The 20,228-nt window shown below is 28.8% G+C and overlaps 1 protein-coding gene and 1 long non-coding RNA gene across 4 annotated transcripts in view; one reads left to right on the top strand and one right to left on the bottom strand.

Annotated features, from left to right (window-relative positions):
- The window catches only part of Rcd6 (Reduction in Cnn dots 6), a 68,908-nt gene extending 55,178 nt beyond the window's left edge, over positions 1–13,730 (bottom strand). For all 3 annotated transcript variants that reach the window (XM_040712406.2, XM_071888565.1, XM_071888567.1), the window contains exon 1: positions 13,558–13,730. The gene's annotated coding sequence lies outside the window, so the exon portion shown is untranslated. The remainder of the gene's footprint in view (positions 1–13,557) is intronic.
- Positions 13,174–13,544, top strand: LOC121117889 (uncharacterized). Its single transcript, XR_005864266.2, has 2 exons — positions 13,174–13,354; positions 13,416–13,544. It is a non-coding gene; the product is annotated as an uncharacterized lncRNA (long non-coding RNA).
- Positions 13,731–20,228: the final 6,498 nt, after the last annotated feature.

Genomic DNA, 20,228 nt, shown 5'->3' with positions numbered 1-20,228 from the left:
CTCCTTTGGATCCAACAACAGTTGTTGTGCACTTGTCTACCTTCTCTCCGGAAAATATATATATTAAAATTATTTTCATCCATATAAAGAAATGGAATATTTTTCTTTGCATTGTTGTGGCCTTAGCTCTCCAATCACCGTTCGATTCAAAAGCATCGATGAGTTCCGTTTTTGTTTTTCCTTGGGTGAAATAATACTTCCATTCTCAATATATTAATCCTTTAAGTTACTGTGATGTATTTAACAAACGAAAACCAAAATTTAAACAGTCTCTTCAAAATTTCAAATTTTCATTTACCAATCACGTTTGTATTATATATATATAATAGTTTGAGAGAGAGATCAATGAAACTATTCTCATTTTGAATAGGAAATGGTATAGACCGATTTTAAATGGGACTGATCCATGCCAGTTTTTTTTATCACTGATCTAGATCGATTTTTTCTTTGAGACCGGTCCAGACCGAACGAGTTCCATCCATTAAAAATAATAAAAGTTTCAGACCGAAATCCAAAACTAATTTTAATGCTCATACACATTTGTATAAACTGTTTTGTAGAAGTAGAATTATATATATATTTACTAATAGATGGGAAATATATAGAAAGATCAAGGGAGGGCTCTGAAAAATACATAATAAATTATATATAATTTTTAAACGATTTAGTTTGGTTAAATAAAAATATTTCCTCAAAAAAATCCAGCAACTCATGCATTAAAATTAATAGTAATAGTTTTGAAACTTTCTATAGTATTTAGAGACATTACCCTCCTTTTGTGAATCATTTCTTAATACCGTAGCATGTAATAAGATGGTGAGATACGCACTGAATAACAAAAGTGATATCAGTAATGCTAAATTGAATATACTAATACTTATATAGTACTTTTTTAAAGAATTGTGACAAATTGAAATATAACTCTTGTTGTTGATCCACAAATGCCTTAAAATTTAAACTCACAAAGAAAAGAGACCCTTTAATTTAATTGTTTGTTATTTCGTGATTGGATGAACAAGGTCAATAACAGATGTTTTGTTCCTATAAAATCAAAAAAATAAGTACCTGGGTATTATGTCAATAAGCTGTGCTATTAGTAACTCCTAAAAAAAACTTGTATATTTAAAGAACATATGTGGTGAATTAAATCAAAAACAATCTTGAAGAAACATCAAAAAAAAGGAGAAAATCCCAATTTATTTTTTACCTCATAAATACAATATAAATATTCAGCTCAATATTTCATAGAAACATTTGAGTCAATTGATTTAACAAAGTTATATTGGTCTCAATATGGCCCGTTCAATTGAAATCTATCAAGTCATCATACTTTTGTTGTGAAGGCCAGATTTGCGTACTTTTAGTGCAATATGTAGCGCCTCTAAAGGTTTAATAAAAATAGTTTGTTTATAGGAATTGACTCTAGTTATTCGTTCAAGTATACAAATGTAAGTAACCCAGAAAAAAATTATAGCTTGATTTTGTGTTAATGGTACAAATTATGTTTACATTGACTAAACATAAATTTTATCCGCTATTACAAATTATATTCTACAAATTGGAAACAGTTATAAATAGCTAAGCTTCATAGTTGATTATGAATTAAAATTAAGAATAACAAAAATTAAGGCCGTCTTTTTAGAAGAGTGATTCTCCTAATTTTATGAGAAAATGACTACCTACTATAAATTTTCTTTAATGTGGTTTCTGTAGCTATATAAATGCCGTTATATAAGAAATGGTTAAGTACCTACAATCATACAACCTCAATGCAATAAACATATTTTTTCTAACATCATACTAATGGTACATCATTAACAATGTTATTTCACAGACAATCACATATTTATTTATTTATTTTCAAACATGTCTATAGCTCAAATGAATTGGACTATTAACACATTGTGTCATACAAAAAACTATTAGATGAGAATCCATATTACTTTTGATTGTTTTCCTACATGTTTATACATGAAATCATGCGTTCAATACCTAAAAATATGACCCCAGGATCCGGAGGTTTAAACTATTGTTAAATCAATGTGTCGTTACAAATAAAAATATGTCCATAGTATTTATCATTAAATAAAAATATTTATTTTTTCTATAGGCACCATCTGAACAGCACGGGGATACTGTTAGGATTGACTAAATCATATAACCTGTTGTGTATAAATATATTTTTATTCTTCAAGTCAGAACATGAGCAAATTTGATTGTACCTATCTAAGTAAGGCTACAACTTTTTACACAATTAGAAAATAATGAGTGAAAGTGAAATTACATTATGTATTTATAAGAATTAAATTTTGGCTCCTTATCCCATAGATAACTATTACTTCGAAAAAAAGGTGCTGGGTTTATGAAAAAAGGGATCAATAGTGTTTCATTCTTATAAAGTTAAATGGCTCCTTCGATTAGCAAAATTAATAACTAATGTTGAATATAAGTTAAATTGTTTTATACCTTCAAAAATGTTCACTATTATGATATGTTTTATTACCAGCAACAGCTGACATGACAGGGCATTTTTTTACATTTGTGTTCACATAATTTTAATACTTAAGCAGTTAGTAATGTTCCATCTCGTTTTAAATCTTCAAAACATATATAAACCGAACACAAAAGTTGTACATTCTAACAAAATTTATTTATTGTCGTTGTTAAACAAATCTGTCCGATGGTATCTAGCACATATTGTCTCTCCTCTCTTGGATCCACTAATTATGACTAGGTTAATCTTTCTCAAAAAATTTATTCATACGAATAATTAACAATAATAGTTAATATGTCGTATACTATTATTTATTAATCCCTTCATCAACCTAAGATCCGAAAAAAATCCTTCCGATTAACAGAAGTAGATATAATATCACTTTTAACGTTTTAACATATAATTTACTTTACTCCTTCTGCAGATGTAAAAATGATGCATTGTAAGAGATACTTTATAATTTGGAAAGTTTTTCAAGGACTACTAACAGCCCCATATTAAGAACCAATACAACTCAACTATTTATCAATAATTAATAACTGTAATACCATTTCAATATATTCTTTGTTCTAACTTTTAAAAAACTATTCAATAAAAAAAGATACATAAAACGTAGCCCTGAATTAATTTCAACAAAAAAGTTTTGAAATAAATTAATTGTGCGAACTCTAAAAAAAAAAAGAGGTGTTTTATTTAAAAGAGTCTTAAAATATCTTAATTAATGTAACCTCACACCTGTTTTCCTTCATTTTCTTGCAACTATCCATGTACATGATGCATGCTTTATATTTAAAAATAATCTGATAAAAATACACAATTATTGGACAAGTAAGAAGTTTATGAAAAGGTGGTAAAAGGCATTTTGTCTCTATGCTTTAAATATGAAAAATACTTTTTATAGCACCACCTGCGTATACATACGCAAGTACACATAGGTTTATGGAGGTAAGTGATTACCTCCTTCCAAGTACATAATATTATGTAGAAATAAGTTATTGCCATTTAATATTAAAACTAACAAAATATACATTTATTTTGTAAAAGAATTCCATTATGAATCATCCGAATAGTCTTTAGTTTATTTCTCTCTTATATACAAAATTCATTATATGAAGGAATGTCATACAGAAAATGAGCCAGAACAAAGTTATTATTAATTATCCAAAACACATATAATATAACATTTGTCTTTTTTTTTATCCATATTCGTCGAATTCATTTGTCCTTACTACTTAGGTAGTCAGTTTGTATGAGACAGTTATTTCCCATTGCTATCCCATTCATCATATCTTTATATTTAGTCAATAAACAAAGAAATAGAAAATATTGTTAACCGTCTGTCAATATAAAAGAAAACGTACGTGTGTTAGGTTTGGAAAACAGGCAATTATAATTTTTAATGGGCCGAAATTATTCGGTCCTTTAAAGATGTTCTATCAAGAGCGATACCAAATATGAATTCGGCCTCGATGAATTCTATATATGAATTGTTGAGGATTTCATGTGTGATTTAAAATTTGTGAGCATCGGATTAATTACATCGCATGAACGTATTGCATAAATCAAATATCAGATTAAAGGAGAAACCTACTCTATAGATTGAGAACGAAAAAATCGCTCTATGTATTAAGACCCAAACTAATTCCCCATAAATTGTGAGCCAAACAAATTGTTCCACTATTTGAAAACGATTTAATTACGATCTACAGTCTGAGATCACGTTCTGGACCGAAATATTAGTTCAAATCCGTATAGAAAAAAAATCACTGAAGACCAAACCGGGAAAAAGGTTTGGTCTTGGCCCGAGTTTTAACACTTTTAGGCTGTGAACCATTCTCAACAATTATTAAATAATAATTCCATAATAGTTGTGAAGAATTGCTTACCTACCAACTAATTTTGAGCCTGGTTCTGTCTCTTTTTGGATGAAAGGATGTGTAATGCAACAAAGGTACCAAGTAAATGTTCAACGCTGTTCAACAGATATGACAACAACATTAACACTGTTTTTGTTTGTTAGCTTTCGATATTTCTTCTTCTTTTCCCTCATCAATGCTGTCGATTGAGTGACTTATAATTAGCTATTTTTAAGCTATAAACAATTCAGAACAAACATTGAAAAATAGTTCCATATTTGGAAGAATGGTCTCACTCCTAACTGTTTTTAGGTCTATTTTTGTATTTATAGAACGGATCTACATCAAATTTGTCAATCTGACGCATCTAGACTGAACTTTTTTAAATGATCAAATTAGTTACATGCAAAAAAAAAAAAGTATATAAGCTTTAGGCCGGTCCTTAATTTTTAGACCTAACACTAATACATACATACATAAATTATACGCAAACAATAATTCAAGCAGGATGTAAAAAAGTTAGAAAAATTACATTTAAAATATTTGAACAATGCAACTTTAACTTCAAATATTAATCAAATTGGGGTCAAGGGGCAAAACAACTATATTGTTTAATTGATACTACGGGCCTTTTAATTTTTTTGTTTATTCGTCTTTCACTTAAAATATACACATTTTGATGTATACTCGTATATATTATTGTTGGGAAACAACATTGAGAGTAAAATAATATTGGTTAAGATTTTACCCCCAGTTTGCTCTGAAGCTATTTTTCTAGTCCAATATTTCGGTCTAGACTGCGATCTCAGCCCGTATAAAGAAATAAAATAATTTTCAAATCATGAATCCATTTTTGTCGGTCTCAATCTATAGACCGATTTTATCCCCTCTCTTTCTGATTTATGAATTGTACAAATATGATTTAGCAAAAACTTTAAACTTCATACAACTGACGTCATCAACAATTCACGTATAGAATCGGTCAAGGCCGAATTTTAAATGAGTTGGATCCAAAACGAACTTCTATAAAGTGCATATAAACCCACCTCTGTAACACATAGATCATTTGAATAACAACCTCAGAGATCCCAGCTTTTGCTTTTAAATAGAATATAATTGCACTTAAAATGATAAAATATTTATGCGTAGGACATATACAATATGCACACATACATAAAATGTTTCATGGTAGGTATCTTATTCGTAACTCTCTTCATTTTACTATTATTAGTGAATAGTTATTCCTAAGGAATACGTATAATTTTTGTTTATGAAATAAATATGTACATTCCACATACATAAGCAATGACCCAACTTATGAGCAACTTACAAAAAGAATTCGAAAGAGAAATGCAATGTAATGTACATAAAGACATAGATAAATACAATAATGTTAAAAGAACGTCTGCAAAATATGAATGGAAGATACCTTTACAACTAATAAATTCATATAGTTGTAATATTATATAAAAGTTGAAATTTAGACAGAAAGTTGATTCTTCTGATCCCCTTGGTTCAAAAAAATTGTTGTGCCGACTTGAGCCGAGTCTTTATACTAGGAGTGTGTTGAGTTGAGTCGAGTCGATAGAGTAGGATATTCATATTTTGATTTCCAAAAAGAAAATACCGAGCCGGATTAGTGTCGATTTAAAACTAAATGAACGGCTAAGAGAACATGTCCTTCAATGACGGAGAGCTCATTTTTATATAAAATTACATTACTTATAACTGTCAAATCAAGCAGGTTAAAATACTCCAGACTTTGTTTTAAAATATAATATAATACTCAGTCAGGTTATTTCTTTTTAGTATTGTCAATTTGTAGCTTTTTTGTGAATTGTACTCAGAATTAATATATTCTTAGAAGGGTTTCCTTCATGAACTGTGTCGTGTCACACGTAAAGTTTAAAAAAAGTGTTTTTTTTCAATTTTGGACCTTTCCTTCTTTTTACTAGAAATATGAAAAAATATTTTTTTTTCAATTTTTCTTTAATTGGTCACATGGAGATGCACTGATTAAGCATAAGTAAACATTATACAACTATAATAATTCCATCTGACAAAGGATTTGTCTTAAAAGTTCATAAACATTATATAATTATTTAGTTGTATCATTTTGAGTATTAAAATTAAAAAGTTTCAATGAATAAAAATCAAATTTGTAGCTTACATTTAAAAATCAAAATGGGTCAAATTTACCTCTCCGTTTTTTTAGTCGACCTTATCTCGCTAACACAAAAATAAATAGTGAATAATACCCTACAATTTTTGAATAATAATTCCATACTTGTGAACTACCAACAGCTTTTGGGCCTTGGTACAATAATAGTAACTACGTGTCTAGAACCAGTGTTAAAAATTGATACATTTTGACCCGTTGTTTTTGTTAGAAAATATACTTTAGATCTTAATAAAACTGGACATTTCATGGATTTGTAATAATAAAAAAAATAAAAAAAATCTCCGGGTGTATCGGACAGGGTGTAAAAAGAAAACATATCCAAACGAAAGAGTTCAGTTGTTCATTTTAGTTATTGGCCAACACAAGAAACAAATTGAAAAGGGAAAGAATAATAGAAAAGATCAAGCAGCAACAAATACTCACTGCCAATTGGAAAACAATACTTCTATATATCCAAATGGTATATATGTCTTCTTTCAATTATGTATTTTAATATTAAAACCACTTTCGTCATAGTATTTTCGTTTTAAATTCTTGTATTTGATCCCTATTAGAAAAAAATATAATTTCCATAGTTAAAGAAATATAGCCAATAATTTTTTTGGGATTTGCTTGGATTATAATGCCCAAGATTTAATTTTGGCCTTCCCTGTCATATTGTCCGTGCAGACATGCTAGGTTTAAAAAAAAATAGATTACAATTTTAAAATAACAAATAAGATCTAATCTTATATAAAAGGAATTCAAAAGAATCAAATACCGATATCAACAAGACTTTGCAGCAAACATTTAGGGGCTTCTACTTAAACACTATGCAATTCAGGTCTTGGAAAGCCCCACCACTAAAGCCTGCCTTTGTGCTTATTGTTATTTAAGCCATAGAACACAAAAATGACCTTCAACTAACATAGAGCCAATTATTTTAAATCACATTTTAGAGTATAGTTACGATCCAAAACTATATTTAGATGTTAGCCACTGAGGAAAAATGCTGTTATATTCAATATTATTATCATTTGTTGAGATTAAGAGATTAAAAATCAATCAAATTAAAAAAATGAAAGAATATCTGGGTTTTATGCGCTTGAAAATCGATTTTCAATTTGAATTGAATCAACTCAAGACTTTATAAAATGTGTACTATTTATAGATATTATTGTAGAAAGTATTACCTGCCAGTATGTTAAAATAAAATAATTCAAATATAAATATGGTAATCAGAACAGTTCGAAGTAACATATGTTTGGTAGAAGAGTAACTTCGATCTTATGAAAAATTGCTTAAAATTGGATGGCAATTTCCCCCTTCCTTGTCATCCATCTAACTATGTACCTATTACACATTTAACCCTTTTGTAGTGGTGGTCAGGAAGGCTGACAACCTAATTTTTATTGAATTTCACAATAAGGTTGTGTTTGAATTAGAAGATCTCACCTAATCTGATATCCTTTTTGTTAGTTTGTTAAAAATAAAATTTCAAGCGTATATCAGTCTGTATTTAGAAAATTCAGATAAAATACGTTGAAAATGTTGTATTTTTTGTTTTTGTGAGAGATAGAAATAAATGAATGGTTTAAAAAATGTCATTTGTAGTGATGTGTAAAGAATATAAAATTATGAAAGTGCATATTACGGATATAATCAAATAAACAGTGTAATAAATATGTATAATTGGGAAGTTATTTTGGAAATATAAAGTACCAGTGGTCAGCAAAAGTAATCCCTACCAAGAAGGAATCCAAATTTAACAATATTAAGTGTCAAACTCTTACAAACATTTATTTTTAATATACAAGAAAAATTATATGAAATTTCTTCATTTTTTTTATCGAAAGAATTTAATGATAAAAAATATATCAGAACAATGAATCTTGTTTTCGAAAATCTTTCCATCTTTGAAACAGTTCTGATGAATAAAGGAGAATTAAGGACAAATACATCTAAATACCAATTCATCAATTTTATACTTAATAGAGATATCATGTTAAGAAGAATCCAAGAGATAATTAAGACTGAATTAAAGGGAATACAAACAAATTTTTGTGACCCAATTTTTACTTCCTTGTTTTCTTTTACAATGAGGTTTTTTAATAGTATTTTTCATGCGTGTATCTATTATGGGGATGATGAAAAGTTTACGTGCCATGATACTACATAAAGGAAGAAAGAAGTACAATAGTTATAATAATGATAAGGCCATGAGTAAAAACGAAAAAGGATGTCTTTAATTATAATATAATCCCTCATTATTAGTACCTTCAACTCTTTTGACTTCATGAAACAGGAGGATCTAGGAACATAATTATGATCTATATTCATTCGAAACTATCTTTTATTATTAGGCTCACAAGTAAATCTCCTGAGAGTTTTATATTACATATATGTATAGATAGGTACAATATATATATATTGTACAACTACAAGTTCCAAAATTACTTTTGGTTTTTGTGATAATTTCAAACAAATTACGTAGAGAAGGAATTAAACATATATACAACATAAATGAGACAGTAATAAATTATGAAAGTCATTCCCTAGGTAACCATTTTATGCCCATTCTTAGACAATGTATAAAAGGTTATTGCAAATTTCCGCAACAGAATAACAAATTATAATATAGTTTAAATTGTAATTATTAAAGTGGTACCTATAACGTATGAACTTACCGTAAGAAACCCAAAATGACACGATAACCCTGACAATTTAAGAAGAACAGCTTAGTTGGCATAACGTTTTATTATATTAGCTTCGAATAGCTATGATAAGAAGGAAATAAACACAGATCCTAATCAGTATCTAGTGAGTTTTCAAATCTACTCTCAGTCCAATAATGACTAACACTTATAACTCTGCAACAAATCTTCAGTATTAATATCCCTCTTTCATGAGTGCATGGCCTTATAATTACTTTATTTTTATGTATTATTTATTCAATAACTAAAGATTAATAATAAAAGCATTGGAAAATAAAAAAATGATATTCAAATTGCCAGCTAGAAAAAATTCTCGCAGGCATACAGCTCATATTTTATACAACTCTAGTTCTAACTACGTGTACATATACCACGTCATTCACTTTATTTTATCTCACAACCTTTTCTCTGAAAATAAAAAAGGGCAAAATCAGTTGGCCATTAGGCAATTCTTCTCATCTATGAAACAACTACTCAATGATTGTTTGGAATTGTTCGCAGCTTAACAATAGCTAGTTATAAGTCAACTAATCAATATTCAGAACACTGATTAGGAGAAAAGATGCAGAAACATCGACAGCAGACAAAAATATACAATGTATTTTTTATTTTTGTATTACGAGGTAATGCCATGATATTGTAAAATAGTTCCTAACCTGCTCGTTTTAGTTCATATTTTCTACAACTCTTGTTATAAGGTTAAGTCATTCAGAACTCTTCAAATTTGATTTTTTTCCTCAGCATTATTAACAAACTGATAACATTTCCATGTTTCAAGATCCAAACTAACTAAATAAACAAATAACTTCGATCTTGGACCTGCCGCTAGAGCTTATTAGCTTGACCATTGACGTTTTTCAAAAATGCTGCAAAGTTTGAGATATTCTGTCTTTATTTTCCTTGTCGCTACCCAGATGTTCATCCAATAGTTTCTTCATCCGTTTCACGAATTTCTCAGCCAAATCATTGGTCACCTTGACTGACTTCACACACTTTTGTGTTTGAGCTGTCATCATATTCCCAGGTGTCCGGAGGACTAGCAAGCTAATCAAATTCAACCCAAGAACATAAAAAAGAAAGTAAGACTCTTACCCTACCATTTCTGTGAAAACCGTAGCTCCGTTGATGAAAAGAAACAAGGGTTTGCCTTTACTGTAACTCTTAGGTATCTCTATTTTAGAAAGCTTCACTGCAAGTTTCTCCTTTTCAGATTTATTCATACTGTCATGTGAACTGAAGAAGATGAATGAAACCAGTTCTTGTTCAAATACCAGCTGTGGTTATTCATTTTCTTAAGAATAGAGGTTGGCAGTTCATACCCGTGATGCTTGTATTGCATCATAAGCTAGAGGTCATGGACAGGTGCATCAGCAGCAGATGTACTGGTCACCCATTGGGTGGTGTAGAATCAGGCCAGGAACCTATTCATCTTTTCCTTGAGGTTAGTGCCCATGCTGTATTTTAGTTCCTTGGAAAACATGTACATCTCAATTTAGTAAATGTTCCTGACCATCCAACAGGCTTGGTGAATTGCATCTGCCTTGGACCAATGAATACTTCGAGGAGGTTTATCACACAGCAAAATCATGCACAACTCTGTCACCTCTATGTAATCTGCCCTTGGACTTGATTTATTACTAATGCCACTGTTGCTTGCTGTGGTATCTAATGCTATACCTGCAATGTTGTTTGTGAGACCCTATGTATTTATCGGTTCCAATATTGCATTGCATTACACTGCTGTGGAACTTTCTATGAATTTAACAAGAACCTGGTCTTTGTTTGTTAGATTCATAGTAGAATTGAAAATCTGCATCAGAGTAATATGGCATTGCTTGATGCAGAGTATGATTTGTACCCCCTTCCCATTCCTCGTAGTAGCTAATTGAATCAAATGTAATTACAGCTAAGCTACTCTCCTCCCAAACATTTGTCTAATTGTCAGACTTAAAATGTCATTTTTCGATTTTTTTAACATACTGGCAGGGAGTATGACTTACAGCTCTAGGTATGTAGAAAATAATTACATCTCAACTAAATTTTACTGTTTTTTTAACTATAAATTCCATATTCTATTTTAGTTTATTTCTACAATTAAATATCCTCCTTCGGCTTAAAAATAATTGAAAACGGAGGAGTTATTCCTTTTTTAACAAACTCGTTAAAATAAGATTATGTTTTAACCATTAAATTGGATTTTCTCATAATGGAATGATGGCATATAAAGTATAAGCTCATATTTAAAATCTACATAAAATTTTACCAGGAAAACGCACTTTTTTATGTGGATTACTGATTTTTTTTTCTTACTCAAAAATTAACTCTTACCTATAAAAATGGTTAAAATACTCGAAAATCAGATTTTATTCCAAAAAAAAATATAATAGATTCCTAACCGAGATATATGTACACTACAAGTTTCTTCAAAAATATGGATCTGTAACTAAGGCTTCCAGCCTTGATATGAGTCGTCAAATTTCAGTAAATTTAATATAATTAATCGGAAGGAACAAATTCTACCATTTACAAAAATGATATATTTAAAAAAATTTGTTCTATTGTTAAAACTTTTTTTATATGAAGATACTGCCTTATGTGACGAAAATTATGTCTAATCAATTTTTGACTTTTGTACAGACTTATTTGATCTTAGAGGCTATCGATCTTTTAGCAATTTTTAATCTTGTTTTAGAGTGTTTGGACGTTAGAATGACTCATGGAGTTAGTTTCTGCGTCCAGTACCAACCATACCAGACTACACATACATTAGAAATAATTCTTGCTGTAGAGGGTAACTTCTTTTGTAAAGAAAAATGTAAAAAGGTTACACTTATTATACCTCAAAAGTTCTAAAAAATATATTTTTTTCGTAAATGGCCTAATATTTATTTCTAATCATGCCAAATTTAACAAAAATTTGATGGTTATAGGTAATTTTGCCGTAAAAACTGAGATACAACACTAAAAACTGAAGCAAAGTTTGAACAAGATTCAAAATTATTTAAGGCAAAAATTTATTCGTTAAAATTTCCGGATACAAAATTGAACTCTTCATACCAGATCTAGGAGCTTAGATTGCAGACCCACATTTTTGGATAGTATAATTAAAAATGTATCTTTGATCAAACAATATTTATATATTATAAGTACACAATGATAAATTCAATTACATTATAGTTATATACATTTTTATTAATATTTGAATAGGACTCATGATTGGAGGTGTCCAATCGATAAAATTAATATAAATGAATTTTTGTATGATGTATAAACAAATTATAGATAGAAATCCAAGTATTTCCTGGGATTACATGTTTAAGGACATTCTTAATAAGCTAACCATTTTGTACAAAAGCTGTACATAGGTGCTCGTACTATTCATTAATAAATATAAAATTTGAGTCATTTTTCCCTTTGTGTAAATTCTAGCCCTTAATGGTTTCAATTATAAATCCAAAGGGTACTCGACTACAAATATGTAATCAATATAGTTTGAGTCGTAAGGTACATATGAGGTACGTCAATAAGAAAACAATTACGAACAAAAATATTAATAAAATGAGAAATCCCACTTTTCATGGAAATATTTTGCTCAATAATTAGCTTTGAATACAAATATCTGGGAAGAGAAGATATTTCCAAGAATGTTAGCTGTGTTTAGAGCCTTCATTTGATTTATGTAACTTAATTTTACCCCAATATGATCCTTCAAATAGAATTTATCAATTTATAATTATGCATGTAATGACAAAAATTATTTGTTGAAGAATACAGACTTTTAGAATATTTTTTTTAGTTTGCTTTAGTGTTGACAAGCTACAATCGCAAAGCATTTTGCCCATCAATTTACACAATGAAAAGTAATTAGCAACTTCGATTAGGAATTATCTAATCTAGATAATATTTCAAATGAATGAGTAATTTAGAGTTTTATATTCAATACGTTTATAAAAATGATATGCAAAGTGTATACTATTTGGTGGGATATTTTGGCAAACATTTTAACAAAGGTATTCATATACATAATATGAATGTAAAATGCTCACAATGTACATCCCCCAAGCTTCATTATAACAACTCTGATCCTTTGGATAAATCAAATGGATTATCTTCGCTTAGAGAAATACATGTAAGGCTATAATTATTATCCATTAAAAAGGAAAAAAGTCATGATGCATTTTTTGTCATAGGTTCATCGATTTGTAATGAAAATGACAATCAAATTTCCAGGTTGATGATTAATAGAAAAAGACAATCTAGTATTTGACTCCGAAGTATTATAACTTATCCATTCTATAAATAAAGTATTTTGGAAATTACGTATTTTCTTACCGTCTTCTAATCTTTTTCTTGTATAGAAAAACTTTATAATATAAAACGTATTTTTATTTAAATAAAAAACTTGGATAATATAAAGCTGTTCACGAGTACATACAATGTATGTAACTAGAATCACATTCACTCCTTCGTAGGTACGAGTACTTTCAACTCCGACAAACCTTTACTACTGCTACCGAGTATTTACTAAGTTATATGTCTTTTTTAAAAGATATTTTACATGTGTTGTACATAGAAGCGTGCGAGTTTATGTGTCTGTCGTTAAGACTAGCCGAATAATACTCCTTCATAGAGCTATAGAAACTGTCTCAGTAAGTAATAGATTGACGCACTATGGGGGTGAAGTTGGATAGTCCTCTATTAATATAAAGATGTCATTTAACAACCTAGGGTGTAGTACATCCCCTTCATTTTATGGTGAAAAAGCCACATATGTTATTTACAAAGCTACTTTGTTAAGTTTTTGTACATTGTAGGACCTACATTACATATACAATATTATAAGTTGGGTTGTGAATATAAGATAAATTAATGTGAGTATAAATTTAAAGAGATCTGTTTTTTGATTAGAGAAAAATAGAAATGTTTTTATTAATTATTCCTCCCTATTTTCACGATTATAAGAAGAATAATTTAGGTTTACAGTGATATTTGTCAGAAGAAATGTAATTTCTCAAAGTTATATATTCTATGGTGTTCTTTCAAGCCAGGTTTTTATGCACACTTTGCATCCATAATAATAGGGGTGTCTCTAGAGTTAATTAAAATATTACCTGCTGGTAAATGAAATCAAAAGAAACCAAAAATCAACATGTTAATCCTGATAATTTGAAGAATATTATTGAGCAGCTTAGCTGTCCTAACGTTTTATCAAATTAGCTGCAATCACCTGTGAGATAAAGAAAATAAACACAAATGCCACATCATCTCAAGAAAGTATAGATGTAGAAATAACAACGAAACCAATCCTCAATTTCTACTCTAAGTTAGTCCAACAGGGACTTACACTTATAACTATCCAACAAATTATCAGAGTTACTCTCCATCATTCATGACTCTTGCTAAATATATCCTTAGATATTATCTCCTCAAGAATAACGATTGATGATAACAGCTTTGAAAAATTAAAATAAACAGATTGCCAACTGTAAAATAATCTCGCACGCGTTAAAGTAATATTCTATTCATAATAAAAGACTGAAAATTGGTACTGTCCCACGTCCCATTCCTATTATTGGTCCTTCAAAAACGTTTTTAAAGCACCTGCTACAAATATTTCTCAATCTTTATAGTAAAGTACTTTAGTTTTGCCCATTGATTTTGTGAAGTATAATGTTATCTATTCTACATGTACAAGAATAGTTTCACATTATTCTTAATTTATAACTGATTAAAGTATTTATTATAGGTATTATAGGTTATAAAAATAGGTAAAAAAATTGAGGATGACATCACTGCCTGATATGTATGATGATGTTATTTAGATAAAAATGTTATAGGATACGGCTTTTGAGTCAAGATTTTTTAATTTTTTTTTTCCTAGAGCCATACACAATTATGTAAGTGCTAGATTGTTTTTCATACGATCCACGTCGATATCTTTCTTGTATCTCACAACATTTTATCATCCTAAAAGAAACGAAAAAAAGGTCAACAATCAATTGGTAGCATTTAACCCATTGAAGTATTATATTCGAAAATTGCTGGAAATTGTCTACAGCACCTAAACCAGAACTAATTAGAACTCTACAAATCATTTTTCTAAACATTGATCAGGGAAAAGAAGTCGAAAAATCAACAACAAACTACAAAATACAGTCAAAAGTTTTATGTTTGTGAACTCGTCGTTTTTTTTATTTTCTTTTTTTTATGTATCTCACATCCCTTGACGATAACCCAATATGGAGTTATTATTCAATCATTTTTTGGAACACTGATAAATGAACAATAAATAGAAAAATGAACAGCTGACAACAAAATGTAGTGTATACTTAGTAAAAGACAATGGTATATATAGATAGCATTTCTATACATGGCTATAGATAGGCATTTCGTAGAGCACGAGGAGAAGTCGAGAACAAGACTTATGATACCCTTGTTAACATCCGCTGTCTGTTAAATAATTTTTTTAAGAGTGTGTGTGGGGGGATGTGTTACTGCTGGGGAGAGGAGGACCCTCAATGTTTAAAATAGTTTAAGTGTAGGGAAAATAATGTAAAATTATATTGAAGTAATATAATATTATGGAATTTAAAAAATAACGCTAAAAGTAGTAGATAATTGATTTTTCATTCAGATATGTTTTCGCTACAAGGATCTATTATATAATAAGAACAAAATTGAACGATAGTGAACACTATTTTCCTTTTATTATCACAAACCTATTATTTGTATGTACATTTTGCCCATCCTTAGGTATATTTACGGAGGAAGTTGATACTTTTACTCATTAATCATGGAAATAAATTATTTAATTAGGGCTCTACGTCAGAAGTGACGAAACAGAAGCTCATCAATAAACCGGAGAAATCAATTTCTAAATATAAATACAAAATAATATATCACTACAACATTTACATATATAGAATATAAGTATATTGTACATAAATGAATTTATATTAATAAAATGTCCTGGATTATTTTTTTGGGAATTTGTGTGTAGTGATAATAATAGTAAAAATAACTTGAAAGAAGACTTTGATTATGTAAAAAGTCATGGCTGTTATTTTCATACCCATTGAAATTGTGTGTTTGAACGATTTTAACTCTTCTCAAACAAATCCGTATTAATAAAGCAAAGTGTATCGGGGTCTGTGTTCTGATGCCTCATTTTGAGTACTACTAATTGATCCATGTACCAACAGGAGTTTGTAGCTTAAGCTAAGTGTGCAATGTTTCAAAAAATGAAAAAAACCTCATGGTCAGTTATACGTTGGATGCTAAAGAGCTGATAGTATAACATATTTATTATAAGACTACAAAAAATATTGTTTGACAAAACGTCCTTTCATATCTATTTTTGCAATTTTTCATAATTTTTTCGAATTGTATAAGAATATTATTTCAACTTTCTTTAAGTTAATGTTTAAATATAAACTTGTGCATTTCAGTATTAATAAAGCAAAGTTTGTTTGTTTGGGGAGCCTCAATTTCTAGTGTTCGTTTAATATCTTAGAACTGCATGGATAATTGAAGAAATAACAAATCGCATTGAGCTAAAGCTCAACGCGTCATATTGAAAAAGAAAAGAAAAGGGAAATAAATATTATATTTTGTTTAAATGCAAAACACAAACTACGTTGACAATGAGGAGGGGGCAGGGTTAAGGCCTAAAACCATATATATCTGCTTTGAGTCAGGGGAAGGTCAATTTAAAACCACATATACCTGAAAAAAATTGTATTTTGTATAAATATTTTATTTATACAAATAATTTATCAAATTATTTCTAAAAGCTCATAAGAAACCCATTAAAAAAAATTCATTTCAAAGTAATATGACTTCTTGAAAACAGTTCGGTCCAACAAAAATTTCGAGGGTCTCAGATCGGTCTTGAGTTTTCAGACCGAAACCCCAAACTTATAAATATTTATGTAGTTACGACTAGTATGAACCTTCCCGTTCCACAGACGCATGGGAGATGATATTGAAAGTTTGCTGTGATATTATTTTAATATTAAAATGTGTCAATATTTGTACCCCCATCCAATATAAAAAGATGGTATTGTCTTAAATAATCAAGAAGAAGTATTACCAAAGTAATATGACAAATTAGTTATACAATGTCACTATTTGGCTTTATTAAACAGATTAAACACTTATAAGTGTTCATTTGAATTGCAGCAATCCAAGACAAATGAACTAGTTAATGCTATCCTCCCTTCCCTTATAATTTTTCATAGTAAAGTGTAGAACAAAAAATGTTGCTAGGCAGATTTATCTTTATCAGTTTATCTTTGTATATATAAGAATGTTGGTATACTGAGTATCTATAACTATTATAATTGAAATTTGAATGGTAGTATTAACAACCATTCTGAATGGTTTATTTATTCATGAAATATTACCCTTTGTGTAGCATTTTTTTTGCTTGCTTGCTTGAAATTGTTTTTATGAGTTCTTCTTTAAAAATTGCATCGTAATAATAATTATACAGATAAAATATTGATGGTTGAATTCGTGAGGAATGTTGTATTATTGCAACGAGTCGTTTTCATTCTCTGAGATGTACAAATATTACTACAATTCATTTAAGCATAATATTTTAATATTATTCCCATACTTTACATGAATAGCATTATAAAGATAATCTTTTGAACTATTAGGTTTAATTTTTGTTTTATAGGTAAATGTTGTTATTACAAATGATTCAGGTTTGCCATAATTATGACTGGAATCCTTTTGAGATGTGCAAAATATATTCCCTGAATATTCATATGAAAAGCGCTTATCAAGGATTGATTTTTATATATATATATATTGAATTATCTAGAAAGCTCCATGATAGACAAAGTTGATAAAATTATTGTAACTGTGGCAAATGCTCTCAATTATATTCCTCCCTTAAAGAAGGAAAAATGAAAGTGACTTTGAATTAATGAAACACATTATGAGTTGTGACAAATAATAAAATATCTACATATATCATTTTAATATATTATTTCTGAAATTTCTTAAGGCTGTATTGAAAGATTGGCAACTACAGACGTGATAGAAGAATTAGAGGAAATGGTTTCCACTATATTTAATACAGTCTAAACACACTGTTCATCAAATTAAATAATCATTTGATGTGAAACCCTTGGTGAGTAAACATAAAGATTTGCAGTTTTTGTATCACAAACAAGCATGTTTAAAATAAAATGAGTAATAATAATCTTTATCATTAAGGTGACTATTTTCAATGTAAGGTAAAAAAAATCTTAATAGAAAACTACTTGAGCAGTAAAAAAAAATGGCTTTTGCAAATTTGTTGAAGATCTTGGATCATATTTTCGTCAAGTTATGGCAGAGATTCCTCTGAAAACCACTGCCATTTTAATATATTTTAAGCAATGTTTACTAGTAGATGTGCTAAACGATTCCATTATTGGTTATATTTGAAGGCAATAATTAACTTTATTTGATGTAGTTTTTGCTCCTAATTTCAGTGATGACAACATTTTTTATATTTATTCGTCATTACAGAGTAATTAGACTTTTTTGACAAAAGTTCAAACTTCCACTTAGTGTAAAATATGGAGGGCACCCTAATAGACATTCTTGTTCATCAAACGGTTTCCATGAAAAATTCCAATCAATTGTTAAATAACAATTCCATTGGGGAGAATAATTGACAAAATGCTGATTTTGGACATGTTTTTTTCTATTTGTCTTGGAGAAAAGTTTACAATTAGTGTTGAATTCGAGGAAAAAAATATAGATTTTCGTCAAATTTGAGTTTGTGTTTAAAGAATATACCACTACTTATTGAGTTCCGTCAAGTTTGAGTTTTGAGAAATTCCACATAATATGTGATATGGTTTTTTCTTTATTTTTTAAGACATGAACAACTCTGCCTTTAATAAGAAAAAGAGTATATACTTTATCTCTGTCCTTTTGAGTGGGATAATAAGGATTTGTCTCGAATGTTTTTGAGTTTTTATTATTTGAGTGGATGTAAAGTCGAATTTTTGAAATTAAATATTATGGGCAATTTCGAGTAAATAAAATCGAGTTTGAATAGGTATTACTTGAAAGCAGCACTAGTTGAGTAATACAGTATAGAAAGCGACGGGATGGGGATTTTAAGAATATAAATTCATATTTGTTTTATTTATCTAACATATTTTGAATATAAAACTGTTTTAATGAATAATGAAGCACACTTAGAAACTTGATATTTGACACGAAAGCCAAGATTTTTTTTTCTTATTGACCTTTTGGTTTCATTTTCATAGTATGTATACAGACATTGTAGATATGGGATCACTTAAATGGCACTGTATTTTAAGGTTGATTTAGAGCCTTAAAAATATAATGACGTTCATTATATTCATGTTATTTTTACTATTCAAGACAGGTTTGGGTGACCTAAGGCTAAAGGTGACGCCTTATAAAATGTATAGAAAAGTTAGATAAAAAAAAAGTGTATATTTTGTATTTAAAAAAAAGAAAAATTGGTTAAAAATAAAGTTCAAAATTTCATTAATAACTATAAATAAAAAGGGTGTAAAATATATTTATATATTAAATACTGTCACTCCATAGAATATGAAATTGCTAATTGTAAAATCAATAAGATATACATAAATTCAAGCAAAAAGTTACAGAGAACATTGATACAATGAAATGTGTACTACTCACAAATACAACAATTTGGTATCCGATTTTATATTGTCTCTTGTGTGGAACAAAATTTCGGAACTTGAGCAATTTTTTTTTATCTTCAGAACTTGATTTTTAAAATAAACAAAGATACGATGGATTTTACTTTCAACTGTTTCTGTGAGTTGACAATTGTAAGATCTAAAGCAGCTGAGTCTACGTATTATGAACTTAAAAAAGGGAAATATGGGTTATTAATTTATAACTTTCATTTTTTCTCTACGAAAATATCTAAATAAAAAATCCAGCCATAATAATTAATTGTAACAATAATAAAATTATAAAAAACGAGCTACTAG

Source organism: Lepeophtheirus salmonis, chromosome 5 (assembly GCF_016086655.4).
Source record: "Lepeophtheirus salmonis chromosome 5, UVic_Lsal_1.4, whole genome shotgun sequence".
Lineage (NCBI taxonomy): Eukaryota > Metazoa > Arthropoda > Copepoda > Siphonostomatoida > Caligidae > Lepeophtheirus > Lepeophtheirus salmonis.
The sequence above is the reverse complement of the archived record's forward strand: the minus strand, read 5'-3'. Positions and strand labels throughout refer to the sequence as shown.